The sequence below is a fragment of the Mesoplodon bidens genome (genome assembly GCF_964165515.1).
Source record: "Mesoplodon bidens genome assembly, chromosome: 5".
NCBI classification, from domain to species: domain Eukaryota; kingdom Metazoa; phylum Chordata; class Mammalia; order Artiodactyla; family Ziphiidae; genus Mesoplodon; species Mesoplodon bidens.
Window position 1 is genome coordinate 83,253,767 of NC_138161.1, and position 16,844 is coordinate 83,270,610.

Below are 16,844 nucleotides of genomic sequence, written 5' to 3' on the forward strand. Positions count from 1 at the left end.
ACATTATCTTTGGAAAGAAAGTTTTCCTATTTTATTGATTAGTGAATTAACACTCCCAGATCAAAATGCTGATGTCCATGATTTAAAACCAGTTGTAGAGTAGATGTTTTGATGTGGATGTTAAAAGGGTCCTTTAATACTACTAAATTTTATGTAGTTGACTTTGAAATATAGTTAATAAAATTTTGCCACTTTGGCATGGCCAAAATATTTACATGTTCTTTACTAGAATTACCTTCTTATGCTATAGTTGCTAGCAGTGCATCGCCTTCACAAAATGACTTAATCATGTAATGTAGGAGATTATTCTTTGCAGTAGGAAGTATCTAAATGTTATAATAGTTTGGTATTTATAGCTTTTAGTTTGTCAGTATAGTTCCCCAAACTCTATAACAATCTTACTTATCCATCTTCTTTCTTTTCTTTATCAAAAAAGTAAATATTTTAAATTATAGTTGTATAAATATTTCCAGAGAAGATGGGCAATTATAAAATAAAAGAAGTGGACAGAGAAGGAAGAGTAGGAGAAAACAAAGAAAGAGGAGAAAGAAAATTTAGAAAGGAAGGAAGAAGGTGGGGGGGCAGGGAAGAAAGGAAGGAAGGAAAGAAGGGAGGGAAGGTGGAAAAAACAGTGTCTTGCATCAGAGTTACTTATTAGTTTTTGTATTTCAATGCAGAAAATACTACGTATAAGCTACTTAATAAGGAAAACAGGTTTGGGTATGCTCAAAAGAGCTTGGGTAAGAAATATCTGTGGTGAATTGACAAAATGGGACCACTCAATCAGCACTAGAATGGCTTAAGTGGGAAACATAGATGAGAGAAAGGTTCAAAGTATTTCACTTGTGAAATACAATTCATGTTTTGGGCAAGACAAGAAAGTTTTACACATAAAAAATTTTCTCTGCCCTTTGGTCTCCTGTCTCCCCACCACTGTGCACTGTGTATTTGCATTATGCATCAGCCAAAGCTTCCCCATCAACAAATATACTTGCTCAACCATAATGAGCAACAATTCTCTAGATCAACAAGACAACTCCTTAAAAGATAACATGCTTTCTTTATCTTGTAAGGGGCCAGATGACACTTAGATCTGGATTGTGTAAACTGTCGGTGATACATCATTTAATGTACAGCTCCCTGTCTCAAAAAAACTTAAATAAATGTACCTTGATTTCCAACAGGTGGAACACTTCTCAGGACTTTCTGAGATGCTCTTTCCTGTGTTATAATCCTTAAATTTAGCTCGAATAAAATTTTGTACTTCTTTCATAGATTGGCTTTATTTTTTGAGATTAATTTTTGTTGGCACACTGCAGAAAAATAATGACAAAGGGAAGGAAGAAAAGGATTGGCATATTCATTTGCTAATTTGCTGGTTCCATGATACAAACACTGAGCTTAAAGTGGGGGTGAAGCTGGGAAATAACACTTAAAACTCTTGTTCTAATCTTGTATAAAACATTGAAATTTGATTATAGGACAAGCAGTCCCAGAGCTAAATTAAGATATAAGAATCTTTCTTGTCAGAATATTCATTCTCATCATCACTTGAGTCTTTTCATATTCTTCACAAAATCGAGAGTGATATTATGTCAATCTCAGAAGTTTAAATCTGTAAATAATATAGTACCTGATTTTTTTTGCTTAGTTGGTAAAAACTTCATTTTTCTCCTGAAATATTTCAGGAAATATTAAACATAATCCATCAAGCTTTCTTCCCAAACTACTGTAGCCTACATCCATTAGCACAAAAAGTTTATAATAATTTTACTTCTTTATTCTCCCTGACTTAAATTCCAGGTTTTTCTGACATTTTATACTTTCTTTGGTTCTTTTTTTTTTTAATAAGTGAGTATTACTTTATTCTGTCACTTTCATCCTGAGTCATCATTTACCACAATATTTCACATTCCTAGTCCTTCTATCATTATCTGCTCATATACAACATTTTCTGTGCAAGTCTCTGTGCTCACCAGCTTCCTCTCCACTTCCACTCTCCCTGGTATAAGAAATAATTTGTAAAGTATTGTTTAGTTACAATCCTTTCTCATGAAATGTATCTTGGCTGGGTGTGGAATTGTTGGTTTGCAGGTCTTTTTCTCAATCTCTGGGAAGTTGTTTCAAAACGTGATTGCACGATAGAATCACCCAGAGAGATTCTGAATAGTATTGCCCACTGATCTACTTATAGAGATCCCAATATATTTGCTCTGGGGTTAGACACATTGTTACTGTCTTTTAAAACTCTGAGAAGATTTTAATGTGCATATAGGTTTAAAAACCATTGACCTAAAATAAGGGTTTATATCTTTGTTTTCATTATTTATTCAGTTTCTAATTTTACAGATAAGATTTTTTTTACATCATATTATTCTTCCCCCCAACTGTTTTGGAATGTAATGTGTGTTCTTTCCGTTTCTGGAAACCTTTATTATTTTTTTTTCTTTCATAATCCAGGTAACTCTTATCTTTTTCTAGGTGGGTCTTCTCTTTATCTTGTCTACACCCTGGTCACACCTACCTAGTTCTAGTCACTTAAAATTGTTCCAACTCAGCATGCAGCCATTACCTATCACTCTCCTATTCCCAACAACTTGGCTGTACTTCACACATACTTACAAAATCTTTCCCATGATACTGGTGTTTAAATTATTTTATCTTGGGCTTCCCTGGTGGCGCAGTGGTTGAGCGTCTGCCTGCCGATGCAGGGGACATGGGTTCGTGCCCCGGTCCGGGAGGATCCCACGTGCCGCGGAGCGGCTGGGCCCGTGAGCCATGGCCGCTGGGCCTGCGCGTCCGGAGCCTGTGCTCCGCAGCGGGAGAGGCCACAACAGTGAGAGGCCCACATACCGCAAAGAGAAAGAAAAGAAAAAAAAAAGAAAAAAAATAAAAATAAATTATTTTATCTCTTTATACCTCTGCATAGTGCCTTATAGATTTTTTATATGAAAACAATAAAAGGGATTTTGTAAGGAGTAAGGTATTTTATTTACAAACTTCTCCAACAAATAAATACTGGGTTGAGATAGTCATAACTCACTAATGAGTACAATTAGTTTCCATGCCCAGGTAGGACTAAGTAAGTGAATTTGCTGGCTTGGGAAAAGAATCCAGTTAATCCTTCCTGCAGTGTATGATAAATCTGTGTAAGCAGGAGCCATATTCCAAAGAGTTTATATAAGGGGGCACATGCTTAAGCTATCCCAAAATGTATTAAATACTTATTATATTGGACTAATCAATTCTGAGACCTTAAATTCCTCAGGCACCAGTTCTCTTGCATTCTAACAGCAAAGTGCCCTGAAAATTTTCAGTATCCTATAATTTCCCTGTTTTAGGTGTGCCAAAAATTAAGATAATACCTATTCAGAATTTCTAATATGAAGACTAATCCAAGGTATGGGAAAATGATGAAGTTACATACACTAGTAACTTCTAAAATTAATTTTAGTGAATCTATATTTTCTGTTATTTTATCTCTAAATTTACAATTGTTATTAGTATTTTCACATTACTTTTATTACATTTATAGCATAAAATATAAATATATAAATGTATTATATGTACTATTACCTTAAGTTCTAGAGGCAAGAAGTTCAAAATCAGTTTCACTCGGCTGCAATCAAGGTATCAGTAAGGCCACACTATCTCTAGAGACCCTAGGCAGAACCAATTCCTTGCCTCTTCCAGCATTCCTTGGCTTGTGGACACAAAACTCCAATCTTTGCTTGTCTGATCCCATTTCTTTCCCTCCCTCCTCCTGTGTGTCAAAAATTTATTTTTTTCTTTTTGTAAGGATACATGTGATTGCATTTTAGGGTCCATCCAGAAAATCCAGAATAATTTTCAATCTCAAAACCTTACATTTAATCACAATGCATAGTCCTTTTTTTGTCATAAAAGGTGACATTCACAGGCTTCAGAAATTAGGACATGGATATCTCTTGGTGGGTCATTAGTCACACCTTTCTATTCAAATGATGTTCTTAATTATGATGTCAGAATATGTAAACATATTTAACATCTACAGATAAAGATAAGCATGGTTTATTGCAGTATATGAATTAATATAGATAATACAAAAGGAAATTTATCCCATTTAGATAGGTTTTTGGTTGAAACATCTATAATTGAACCTGTAACTAGAGAATCAGTTGTCTGATTATCCTTTGAAGAAAATTATCCTTACAATATGTATGCTAGAATGAAAAACAAGAATTTATTTTCATTTAAGCCAAGTTCATTTACTTGATAACTGAGGCTGAACATATTCCCTTTCTTTTGCCATATAAAAATGAGTTTTTACTGTAACCATACAGCATCTACTATGAAATTACTTCATGAGCTGTTATATGAATGTACAACATGTTAGTAAAATACTAAGAAATTTATAATATTAGTTTTCTTCCAAGTGTGTGCAAACCATTATAAAGTGAAGGAAAAACTGAGTTAATAGAGGTTCCAAAATTTAGTGGCTTAGCAAAAATAAATGTTTATTCACTTACTTAGGTAACAAACCTATGGTGATAGTCTTGGTTAGTGAATGGCTTTGTTCCACATGGTTATTCTGGTAACCTGTTTTTTTTTGGCTATTCTATCTTCTCTTAAGTTGTTTGCTTCATATGCCATGGTTCACAAGCATATTCATTTTTGTGTAAGGGAAGAAGAAAGAGATAAAATGTGAAATACTTGAAGCTCACATGCTGTTATTTCTTTTTATGTCTAATGCAGGATTCTGCATACTGAATAAATGTTCATTAATTGAATATTGTTTAATTACATTAAATGTGTTTTTATTTTATATTATTCTCCAAGTCTCATGCAATCGAGGATTTATTGACTGAGAAGATTTTAAAAAATCCTCCACTAAAAACACATTCATTATCTGTTCCTTAGCAGGATGATATCTAAATTCCAGTATCATGATACATTATATTTTAGCCACCTTATTTATACACTATCTTCCATATTTTAATTAAGGTATTTAATTATCATTCCAGGCTTTACACTTTCTGATCATAATTTGTTAACTACTTTGATATGTGTTAATCACCAGCCATTTAAACAAAAATCAATATGGATATTTTTAATTAAAAAGGATAATACATGTAAAATATGATCTCTTAACAGTGGAAATAACATTTTTTATATCAAATATTTTTAAAAAGTACAGCTTTGGAGAAGTTTTATATTGATTTTTCTAATTCATCAGGCTAAACTGCAGTTGCAAAATTTTCAACAATTATTCTATTTTTACTGTTACTAAGTCAGACTGCTTTAGTCTGACTTAATAACAGAATTGGGTTTTTTAGTGTTAAATTGATGAAAATTATTATTTCTCTATTCATTGTATAGTTTTGCCACACATTTCTACATGCATCTAAAGCAACAGTGGTGTTGATAAATATGTAGCCTGTGTAGATACATGACGTTTTAATAAGAGGATCTCTTGGAGGTCAGTTTGTCTGACCATAAAAGTAAGGGGGTAAATGAGATTTTTAATCCTGTAAATTATTTTAGTTAGGTGAATTTGCTAATACTTATCTCACTTGTTGAGTGTGTATGTGCACCCACATGAGTATATTTAAAGAAAGTTTTTCTTTTCAATTGTTTCTAAGTTTCCTAGTCCAATGTGATGATGATAGAGCAAAAACTTAAGCCAATAAATAGTACACATTGTTATTGAACTATTCACATATTAATAAAATCTATTACTTAAGGGCTAATTAAGAATAACTTTGAACCACAGTTTTCATTTGGAAGGGTCATTTTGAATTTTCTATATCTCAGAAATTTGCACTCAGGGTTTATGAGTGTGAATGGATTTTTTTTAATCCGATGGTTAGAGTGTGTTTGCATATTTATAAAGCAATAGTTTTTATTTTTCTTAAAACCCAATGATTGTATATAATCACAATTATAAAAAAGTTCAAAAAACTAAAAATAGTACATAATGTATAATGATAACAAAGGAACAGCTGAGAATAGTTGAGATCAAGTTTGGTTTTGCAAACAAGGTTATCTCAGTTAATACTATCTTTAGAAAAGATTTTTACCTTACCATGTTATAAAAATTCTATGAATGAGATGATTTTAAAATCTATTTTTGTTGCAAGTTAATTATTTGAACTTTTGTTAAATTTAAGTACTATTTCTATTTAAATACTCTTAAATAAAGAACCATATAAATTCTCATCTTAATATTTTCAAAGAAAAAAGGACAATTTCTAATTTTCACATTAATAATTATAGAGAACTTAAGAGAGAAGGGGAAAAAGTAGAAAAAAAAGAAAAACAAGTTTTTGACTACAAGGTTGATTTTTTTCACTTACCTGAGGTCAGGGAGTTGGTTTTCTGTCCTCCCTTCCATCCCCTTCGCCTAAACAAAATCTGAGAAGTGGTAGCTACTCAGATATTCCCGAATTACTAAATTAATGAGTGAGTGGAGGACAGTCTTCTTACTCCTCAGTCCCAATTTTCATGCTCACACTCCCCAAATGAATAAAATTAAAACAGATGCAGCTAGGATTCTTTAAAGTACAAACATCTTGTTCAAAAGAGAGATGAAAGTCTTTTTGCTCTCTCTCAATTGGACCTCATCATGTATATTTTTATTGCTTCTTATCTAGCAAGCCAGCCAACTAGGATTTTCCTGCTTCTTTCCTAAATTGATTTAAGTGAGTCTTACATAGAGAGTTCAATAGTATATCAAAAGCAATATACATCAAAATTAGTATGAGAAGAGAAAAGGAAGCACAGGTGAGTGCTCCCTATAAGTTTATATAGGTTTGCAAGAAAAAGGTCAAAAATTTAGTTCTGATCTGTATATTCAAAGCAAACAAAGAAGAATATTCTCACATGTGTCAATATATAACACATTCTTATTACTTAAAATAAGTGTAAAACTCCATGCTTCTGAGATCTGAGCAAAAGTTCTTTTAAGCCTCATTATTAGATACTAAAGGTGCCAATGACCAAGGAGGGAAAGTACTTTTATTTCCAGACATTTAAATTCAGGAAGGAATTGAACTAACAAGCCCAATCTTCTCTACCTTTGAAGCTGGAATAGTGAGGGAGACTAATAAGCAGATAGGTATTTTCTGTGTTCTTCCAGAGAGCACTGGATATGGTAAGATACTCACTTGCATCCAACCTATCTACCACAGGAGTTCACAGTGGGAAATATTTAAACAATTGGACTGGAAACCGCAAAATGAGCTCACAGAAAGAGACAATAACCTATGTGAGGGCTCCAACTACTAGGGAGGTATGTATTACAATGAGAACACTTGTCAAATGAGATACAACTATTGAAGAAAGGATAAATGGATGACATACATCACACATACAAGCACACCCACACACAGACACACACACACAAAGAGAGCCATCTGCAACGAAAACAACATTCTCTGGAGCTTAAATATATGATTATTAAACTAAAAATTAAATACAGATTAAGTACAGTATAGATGAAATAAATGATTTGTAGTTCCCCTCTGAGGCTCGAATTAATGCTCTGGAAAATCAAGGGCAAGAAAATCTCAAAGCACAAAGCAGAACATTAAGATGAAGTAATCATGATCATGAAGGAAACAATTTATAAAAAAAACTTTGAAAGAGCTGAAAAGAGAGAATGGAACAGATGTGGGAGAGGCAATAATTAAACAATTTATAGAAGAGAATTTCCCCTTGGTAGGAAATATCTGAGTCTACAGATTGAAAGGTGTCACTATTACTCAGGGTAAATTGATGAGAAACACGCAGAGAGGACAAATTCTGGTAAAACTGCTGAGCTCTAAATAAGAAGATTAAAAATATTACAAGTTTCCAGGCAAAAGAACAAAGATGGTCAACTGGCCTTGGACTTCTGATGTGTAACACTGGACATTAACACGGTGGAATCCTCCATCCCCATGTTATCATTCAGGCTGAAATGGATTCTTATCTTACCGTAAAATATGGGAAACAGTATATACTGATTTTAAAGAGAAGCATCATAAAAGTATTTTAATATTAAAATAAATTCAAGAGGTAAAATACTTGTTACCTGGGGAAAAATTCATATTTTATATTTATAAAGAAGCTACACAATTAAATGAAAAAAAGGGCAACAATGAAATCTAAAACTCAAGAAAATAGGGCATGAAATTTGATATTAACAGTATAGAATTTAGAAGCTTTGAAGCACGAAAAAAATCTTTGAACATAATGATTAGACACTAGTGTTGGTTGATGATTTGTGGCAGAAGTGACCTATATTGGTCCTGAATATTGCTGATAACATAAGAATGAAACAAAAAACAAACAAAAAATAAATGAAATAAAATTTCTAAATGAATAAAAAGTTTCTAAATGAAATGAAACCTTTAATGTTTTCTAGAAAATTTCTGTTTATTAAAAGGAAAGCAGACCAAAAATGAATTGAAGGATAAGGAAAACAACCTCTGGAATAGATGACATCACCACTGACGGAATAAATGACAAAGGCTGTCAAAATAATTCAGACCTTGCAGTAAGATGAACAAGTTATTAGTAAGAAGGAATGAGGCAATAATTCTTCTGCCACCAAGAGAACACCAAATTAATTCCTGATTGGTTAACTCTTGCATATAATACAATGTTTTATATTTTGTTTGTTTTTGTTCTCTGATTTTATTGCAGTATCCCAAGTTATACTGCACATAATTTAAATTACTCCCATTTAACAACTTCCCTATTCCACCCCTCTGGGTTTCACTACATGGGGTTTGTATAAAGAAAATTCTAATGCCCTTTCTCTTCTTTTTACCATCTTTACTGAAGTATAATTGGTTTACAATGTTATGTTAGTTTCTGCTATATAACAAACTGAATCAGCTATACATATACATATATCCCCATATCCCCTCCCTCTTGCATCTCCCTCCCACCCTCTCTACCCCACCCTTCTAGGTGGTCACAAAGCACCGAGCTGAACTCCCTGTGCTATGCAGCTTCCTCCTACTAGCTATCTATCTTACATTTCGTAGTGTATATATGTCAATGATATTCTTTCACTTCATCCCAGCTTACCCTTCACCCTCCCCATGTCCTCAAGTCCATTATCTACTTCTGCATCTTTATTCCTGTACTGCCCCTAGGTTCATCAGATCCTTTTTTTTTTTTTTTTTAGATTCCATATATATGTGTTAGCATACAGTATTTGTTTTTCCCTTTCTGACTTACTTCACTCTGTATGACAGACTCTAGGTCCATCCACCTCACTACAAATAACTCAATCTCGTTTCTTTTTATGGCTTAGTAGTATTCCATTGTGTATATGTGCCACATATTCTTTATCCTTTCATCTGTCAATGGACATGTAGGTTCCCTCCATGTCCTGTCTATTGTAAATAGTGCTGCAATGAACATTGTGATACATGACTCTTTTTGAATTATGGTTTTCTCAGGGTATATGCCCAGTAGTGGGATTGCTGGATCATATGGTAGTTCTATTTTTAGTTTTTTAAGGAACTTGCATACTATTCTCCATAGTTCTGTATCAATTTACATTCCCATCAATAGTGCAAGAGGGTTCCCTTTTCTCCACACTTTCTCCAGCATTTATTGTTTGTAGATTTTTTGATGATGGCCATTCTGACAGGTGTGAGGTGATACCTCAATGTAGTTTTGATTTGCATTTCTCTAGTGATGTTGAGGATCGTTTCCTGTGTTTGTGGGCAGTCTTTATATCTCCCTTGGAGAAATATCTATTCAGGTCTTCTGCCCATTTATGGTTTGGGTTTTTGTTTTTTTATATTGAGCTGCATGAGCTGCTTGTAAAATTTGGAGATTAATCCTTTGTCAGTTGCTTCCTTTGCAAATATTTTCTCCCATTCTGAAAGTTATATTTTGTCTTGTTTATGGTTTCCTTTGCTGTGCAAAAGCTTTTAAGTTTCATTAGGTCCCATTTGTTTTTGTTTTTATTTCCATTTCTCTAGCAGGTGGGTCAAAAAGGATTTTGCTGTGATTTATGTCAAAGACTGTTCTTCCTATTTTTCCTCTAAGAGTTTTATGGTGTACGGTTTTACATTTAGGTCTTTAATCCATTTTGAGTTAACTTTTGTGTATGGTGTTAGGAAGTGTTCTAATTTCAATCTTTTACACATAGTTGTCCAGTTTTCCCAGCACCATCTATTGAAGAGGCTGTCTTTATTCAATTGTATATCTGTGCCTCCTTTATCAAAGATAAGCTGACCATAAGTGTGTGGGTTTATCTCTGGGCTTTCTATCCTGTTCCATTGATCTATATTTTTGTTTTTGTACAGGTGCCATACTGTCTCGATTACTGTAGCTTTGTACTATAGTCTTAAGTCTGGAAGCCTGATTCCTCCAGCTCCGTTTTTTTCTCACTATTGTTTTGGCTATTCGGGGTCTTTTGTGTTTCCACACAAATTGTGTAATTTTTTGTTCTGTGAAAACTGCCATTGGTAGTTTGATAGAGATTGCATTGAATCTGTAGATTACTTTGAGTAGTATAGTCATTTTCACAATGTTGATTCTTCCAATCCAAGAATATTGTATATCTCTCTATCTGTTTGTATCATCTTTAATTTTTTTCATAAGTGTCTTATAGTTTTCTGCATAGGTCTTTTGCCTCCTTAGGTAGGTTTATTCCTAGGTATTTTATTCTTTTTGCTGCAGTGGTAAATGGGAGTATTTTCTTAATTTCTCTTACAGATTTTTCATCACTAGTGTATAGGACAGCAAGAAATTTCTGTGCATTAATTTTGGATTCTGCTACTTACCAAAATCATTGATTAGCTCTAGTAGTTTTCTGGTAGAATCTTTAGTATTCTCTATGTATAGGGTCATGTCATCTGCAAGTAGTGACAGTTTTACTTCTTCTTTTCAAATTTGGATTCTTTTTATTTCTTTTTCTTCTCTGACTGCTGTGGCTAAAACTTCCAAAACTATGTTGAATAATAATGGTGAGAGTGGGCAACCTTGTCTTGTTCCTGATCTTAGAGGAAATGGTTTCAGTTTTTCACCATTTAGAACGTTGTTGGCTGTGGGTTTGTCATATGTGGCCTTTATTATGTTGAGGTAGGTTCCCTCTATACCCACTTTCTAGAGAGTTTTTATCATAAATAGGTGTTGTATTTTGTCAAAAGCTTTTTCTGCATCTGTTGAGAATATCATATATCTCTTATCCTTTAGTTTGTTAATATGGTGTATCACATTGATTGATTTGCATATATTGAAGAATCCTTGCATTCCTGGGATAAACCCCACTTGATCATGGTGTATGATCCTTTTGATGTGCTGTTTGATTCTATTTGCTAGTATCTTGTTGAGGATTTTTATATTTATTTTGATCAGTGATATTGCTCTTTAGTTTTCTTTCTTTGTGACATCTTTGTCTGGTTTTGGTATCAGGGTGATGGTGGCCTTGTAGAATGAGTTTGGGAGCATTCCTCCCTCTGCTATATTTTGGAAGAGTTTGAGAAGGATAGGTGTTATCTCTTCTCTAAATGTTTGATAGAATTCACCTGTGAAGCCATCTTGTCCTGGGTTTTCATTTGTTGGAAGACTTTTAATCACAGTTTCAATTTCAGTGCTTGTGATTGGTCTGTTTATATTTTCTATTTCTACCTGGCTCAGTCATGGAAGGTTATACCTTTCTAAGAATTTGTCCATTTCTTCCAGGTTGTCCATTTTATTGGCATAGAGTTGCTTGTAGTAATCCTCCATGACCCTTTGTATTTCTGCAGTGTCAGTTGTTACTTCTCCTTTTTCATTTCTAATTCTGTTCATTTGTGTCTGCTCCCTTTTTTTCTTTGTGAGTTTGGCTAGTGGTTTATCAATTTTGTTTATCTTCTCAAAGAACCAGCTTTTAGTTTTATTGATATTTGCTATCATTTCCTTCATTGCTTTTCATTTATTTCTCATCTGATCTTTATGATTTCTTTCCTTCTGTTAATTTTGGGTTTTTGTTGTTGTTGTTGTTCTTTCTCTAATAGCTCTAGGTGTAAGGTTAGGTTGTTTATTTGAGATTTTCCCTGTTTCTTAAAGTAGGATTTTATTCCTATAAATTTCCCTCTTAGAACTGCTTTTTCTGCATCTCATACGTTTTGGGTCATAGTGTTTTCATTGTCATTTGTTTCTAGGTATTTTTTGATTTCCTCTTTAATTTCTTCTGTGATCTCTTAGTTATTTAGTAGCATACTGTTTAGCTTTCATGTGTTTGTATTTTTTACAGTTTATTTTCCTGTAATTTATACCTAGTCTCTTAGCCTTGTTGTCTGAAAAGATACTTGGAATGATTTCAATTTTCTTAAATTTACCAAGGATTGACTTGGGCCCAAGATATAATCTATCCTGGAGGATGTTCCATGAGCACTTGAGAAGAAAGTGTATTCTGCTGTTTTTGGATGGAATGTCCTATAAATATCAATTAAGTCCATTTGTCTAATGTGTCATTTAAAGCTTGTGTTTCCTTATTTATTTTCATTTTGGATGATCTGTCCATGGCAAAAGTGGGGTGTTAAAGTCCCATACTACTATTATGTTACTGTTGATTTCCACTTTTATAGCAGTTAGAATTTGCCTCATGTACTGAGGTGCTCCTGTGTTGGTTGCATAAATATTTACAATTGTTATATCTTCTTCTTGGATTGATCCCTTGATCATTATGTAGTGTCCTTCTTTGTCTCTTGTAATAGTCTTTATTTTAAAGTCTATTTTTTCTGATATGAGAATTGCTACTCCAGCTTTCTTTTGATTTTCATTTTCATGGGATATCTTTTTCTATTCCCTCACTTTCAGTCTGTATGTGTCCCTAGGTCTGAAGTTGGTCTCTTGTAGACAGCGTATATATGGGTCTTGTTTTTGTATCCATTTAGCCAGTCTATGTCTTTTTATGGAGCGTTTAATCCATTTACATTTAAAGTAATTATCGATATGTATATTCCTATTACCATTTTCTTTATTGTTTTGGGTTTGTTTTTGTAAGTCTTTTCCTTCTCTTGTGTTTCCTGCCTAGAGAAGTTCCTTTGACATTTGTTGTAAAGCTGGTTTGGTCATGCTGAATTCTCTTAACTTTTGTTTGTCTGTAAAGGTTTTAATTTCTCCATTGAATCTGAATGCGATCCTTGCTGGGTAGAGTAATCTTGGTTGTATGTTTTTCCCTTTCATCACTTGAAATATGTCCTGCCACTCCCTTCTGGCTTGCAGTATTTTGTTGAGAGATCAGCTGTTAAACTTATGGGAATTTAAAATGTTATTAAATAGTCTTAAAATGAGTTTATTTCTCATAAAAGCACTAAAATATTAGTTCAGATGTTGTCCCAAGAGAAAGAGTAAATGAGTGTGGGTGTTCACTATTGCTCATTTGGAGATCAGTTTATTTATAATGAAAAGGAATCACCTCCATTTCTAAAAGTTTTTATAAAAAAACCTATATTTGAAACCATAGTGTCATTTAGACTTCTAATATGGAACTATGAATTTCTCTTTGAAACAAGTACTCTCTCAATTAATGCCAATTCACAAATGTTGTATTAACTAGTTTTTTGAAACCTGTAGCTGCTGTTCTAATTAATACAGTGCTCTTAGTTTAAAATGAGTTTATTGCATCTGATATTTGTTCTCATGAATAAGGAGAATAAAAATCCTATTACCCAAGAGTCACAGAAATATTTTACCCTAAAAAATATACTTTTAAAATACAGAGACACTATCCAATTTTTATATGCCTTAGCTCTTGTTTTTCTCTGCACTCTATATTAATGTTGACAAATCCTTGTTACCATTATGAATGAAAAGGCACTATAATGAAGTCACTGATAAATGGAAATATTCATTTAAGTTCAAATCTCCCTTGCTTTTCTGTTAAAGCTTTGCCACTAAAATAAAATGAGTGGCATTTCTCTAATCCAGAGCCAATTAAATTATTGGACAGAATTTAAATTTATTTGAGGGTTTTTTCCTCTTTGTTTTTCCTCAATTTGTCTATGTATTTCTTCTGTATTGGAAACTGGTATAAGACATCTAATTAATGACCACAGCTAAATTTTTTTTTGCGTGTTTTTAAGATACAGACACTTTAGTAAGTGTTTTGCATACTTTATGATATGAAACCTTCCATGAGGTTGGTTATATTCTTATCTTCATTTTAAGAAAGAGAAAACTGAGGTTTACATGGAAAAATATTTGACTTTTATTACCTGGCTCGAAAGTCATGATCTAGCACTCAGTTAGGCAATCTGATACCACAAGCCAAAATGTAGATAACTCAAATTGTGAGGGATTCATATACAATTATATACAAAGATTTGTTTTTTAGTATATTGGGTTTTTTTTGTTGTTGCTTTTACAGAAAACACTATGAATTCCTGGTGCGACACTGACTCAGAAATTTGGTATGACAGCCTTGAAGTTTTGTTCCTTTTCTTCTATTCTTTACTTTACTAGGGGCCTACTGACTCATATACATCTGAAAGGAGGCTTAAAGAGCTTTTATATTAAATCAATACACAAAATATATACAGGAAATAATCTTATCACAGTTGGCTGTAATTTAACAATCCCTGATCATACAGGACTTTAAATGATATATTAAGCCAAACACTTCCACCTGGATAAAGCATAAGTAAAAGCATATTATATTTTAAAAATATGTGCTTTTCCATATTGGTAAATGAAATGGTGTGAAAATTAATTTATTCTTAATTTTGGCTTCCATGTTTTGGTTTCTTATTGTGTTCAACTACTAGGAGTTTTTTTCCTATTTAAGGAACTTTGTATCAACTTTTAATTCAGGTGAAATGTTTACATGAATATACTGCTTTTATTTCAGAAAGTTTTTCAATATTTTAACACCACTAGTGAAATTTTTTTTATGTTTTATTTGTATTTTTATCTGATTTTTTTCTAAATTTCACACACATTTGTTTCTCATTTTGAAAAACTTCAAACATATATAAAAGTAAACAAGACTATAATGAACCCATATTTACCTATCACTTAGCCTCACCAATTATTAACACATGCTCAATATTGATCATCCATAATTTTTAGTATCTTTAAAATAATTGAAAATATAGCTATAATACTATTATCACACATAATTTTTAATACTTAATTCTTTACTCTCAATTCTGTTTCCTAATGTCTTTCATCATTTTTGCAAATATCAGGTTAAGCTTCAAACTGTTTGTGGGCACATCTTCCTGGAATGTTTTCATTTCTAGGTTTTATTGGAAAATGTTTTCCTGAAATTCTAAGATGGCGAGGTGTGAGGACAGTTTTACAGACTTCATAGTGCTATAGCTCCTTCATCTCTTTGGTTTCAACTCTTAGCTGTGTTTCCTTGCTGTGAGATTTTGTCCTGGGTGGATGTTTTGCTTTATTAGTTTAAAGAATTTAGACTCAGCATTCACCTTTTCAGTACTTACCATGAATTCATGAACAGGAGTGCAAATTTCCCTCCCACTTTCACTCCCTGTTGACTCATTGCTTTCCCTGACACAATTTCTAGAATGTATTTGTTGGCAATTTGTTGGTTCCCCTCTTCTCAGATTTGTCAGATGCCCTTTGTTTCCATCCTCTTCTCTCATACAGATTCTAGTATCCTGTGGGCTTGAAGCTATGTTTTTTCCCTATATGCTTATATTTATGGGTTTCTAAATAGTTACATATGGCTCTATGGTAAAAGTCATTGTATATTTTTGGTTTTGTTAGTCTTGTTATTCTGCCACAGTCTTCCACCAATTCTTTATTTCACACGTACTCCTGAACTGTAGTTTAGTTGAACATAAAGTTTAGATGGTTGGGTCTTTATTTGGTTTCTTTCTTTGGTCTTCAGATTTTGAAGATATTATTGCATTGCTTTTTGGTGCTTATTGCTGTCAGTGAGAAAAGTATTAACTGTTGTTATAATTGTATTTGTCTAATAATTAATAATGAGATTAAAAAGAGACACAAAAACTATTGGCTTTTTTTTTCATGTCACAAGTAGTTTCATTCAACACTTTAAGGTACTGTTTATTTAAATTTTCACGTATTTACATTTTCTTTTTTGGTGAAAAAATAATTTATATTTTCTTCAGATATGACATTTCTGGTAATAAATTTGGTGTATACCAGGAAGAATTATATGATAGATTCAAAAAGCTTGGACTTAGAAGTCGGGAGGTACATTTTTTTCTCTGCCATTAATTAATTAGATCATTTTTGAATATTTCATTTAAATATTTCTTCTTAGGATATTATATCTTTTTTTTTTTTTTTTTTTTTTTTTTGCGATACGCGGGCCTCTCACTGTTGTGGCCTCTCCTGTTGCAGAGCACAGGCTCCGGACGCGCAGGCTTAGTGACCATGGCTCACGGGCCCAGCCTCACAGGTCCAGCCGCTCCGCGGCATGTGGGATCCTCCCAGACCAGGGCACGAACCCACGTCCCCTGCATCGGCAGGTGGACTCTCAACCACTGTGCCACCAGGGAAGCCCAGGATATTATATCTTTTATGGGGACTAATAATGTATTGTCCCTGCCTTATAGGGAGTTTGGAAGTACAAAATTAAATTTTAAATATGTACAGAGAAGAATATTACTCTATCAATTTTATGTATTCATACATACATAGGAAAAATACATAGAAAAAATAGCATAGAGAGTAATTCTACGGAATAAAAGACATTATTGCTTAGAGGAATAGAATACGAAAAATATACAATATTGTTTATCTTATTACAGCAGAAGTTAGCATAAAAATAAAAGTATCATCATACTTATATTACAACTGTTATATTTCCAGAGTCATATTCTTGAGGAATTCATGAAACAACCAATCATGTTTCTGTTAAAATGCAAGATGTT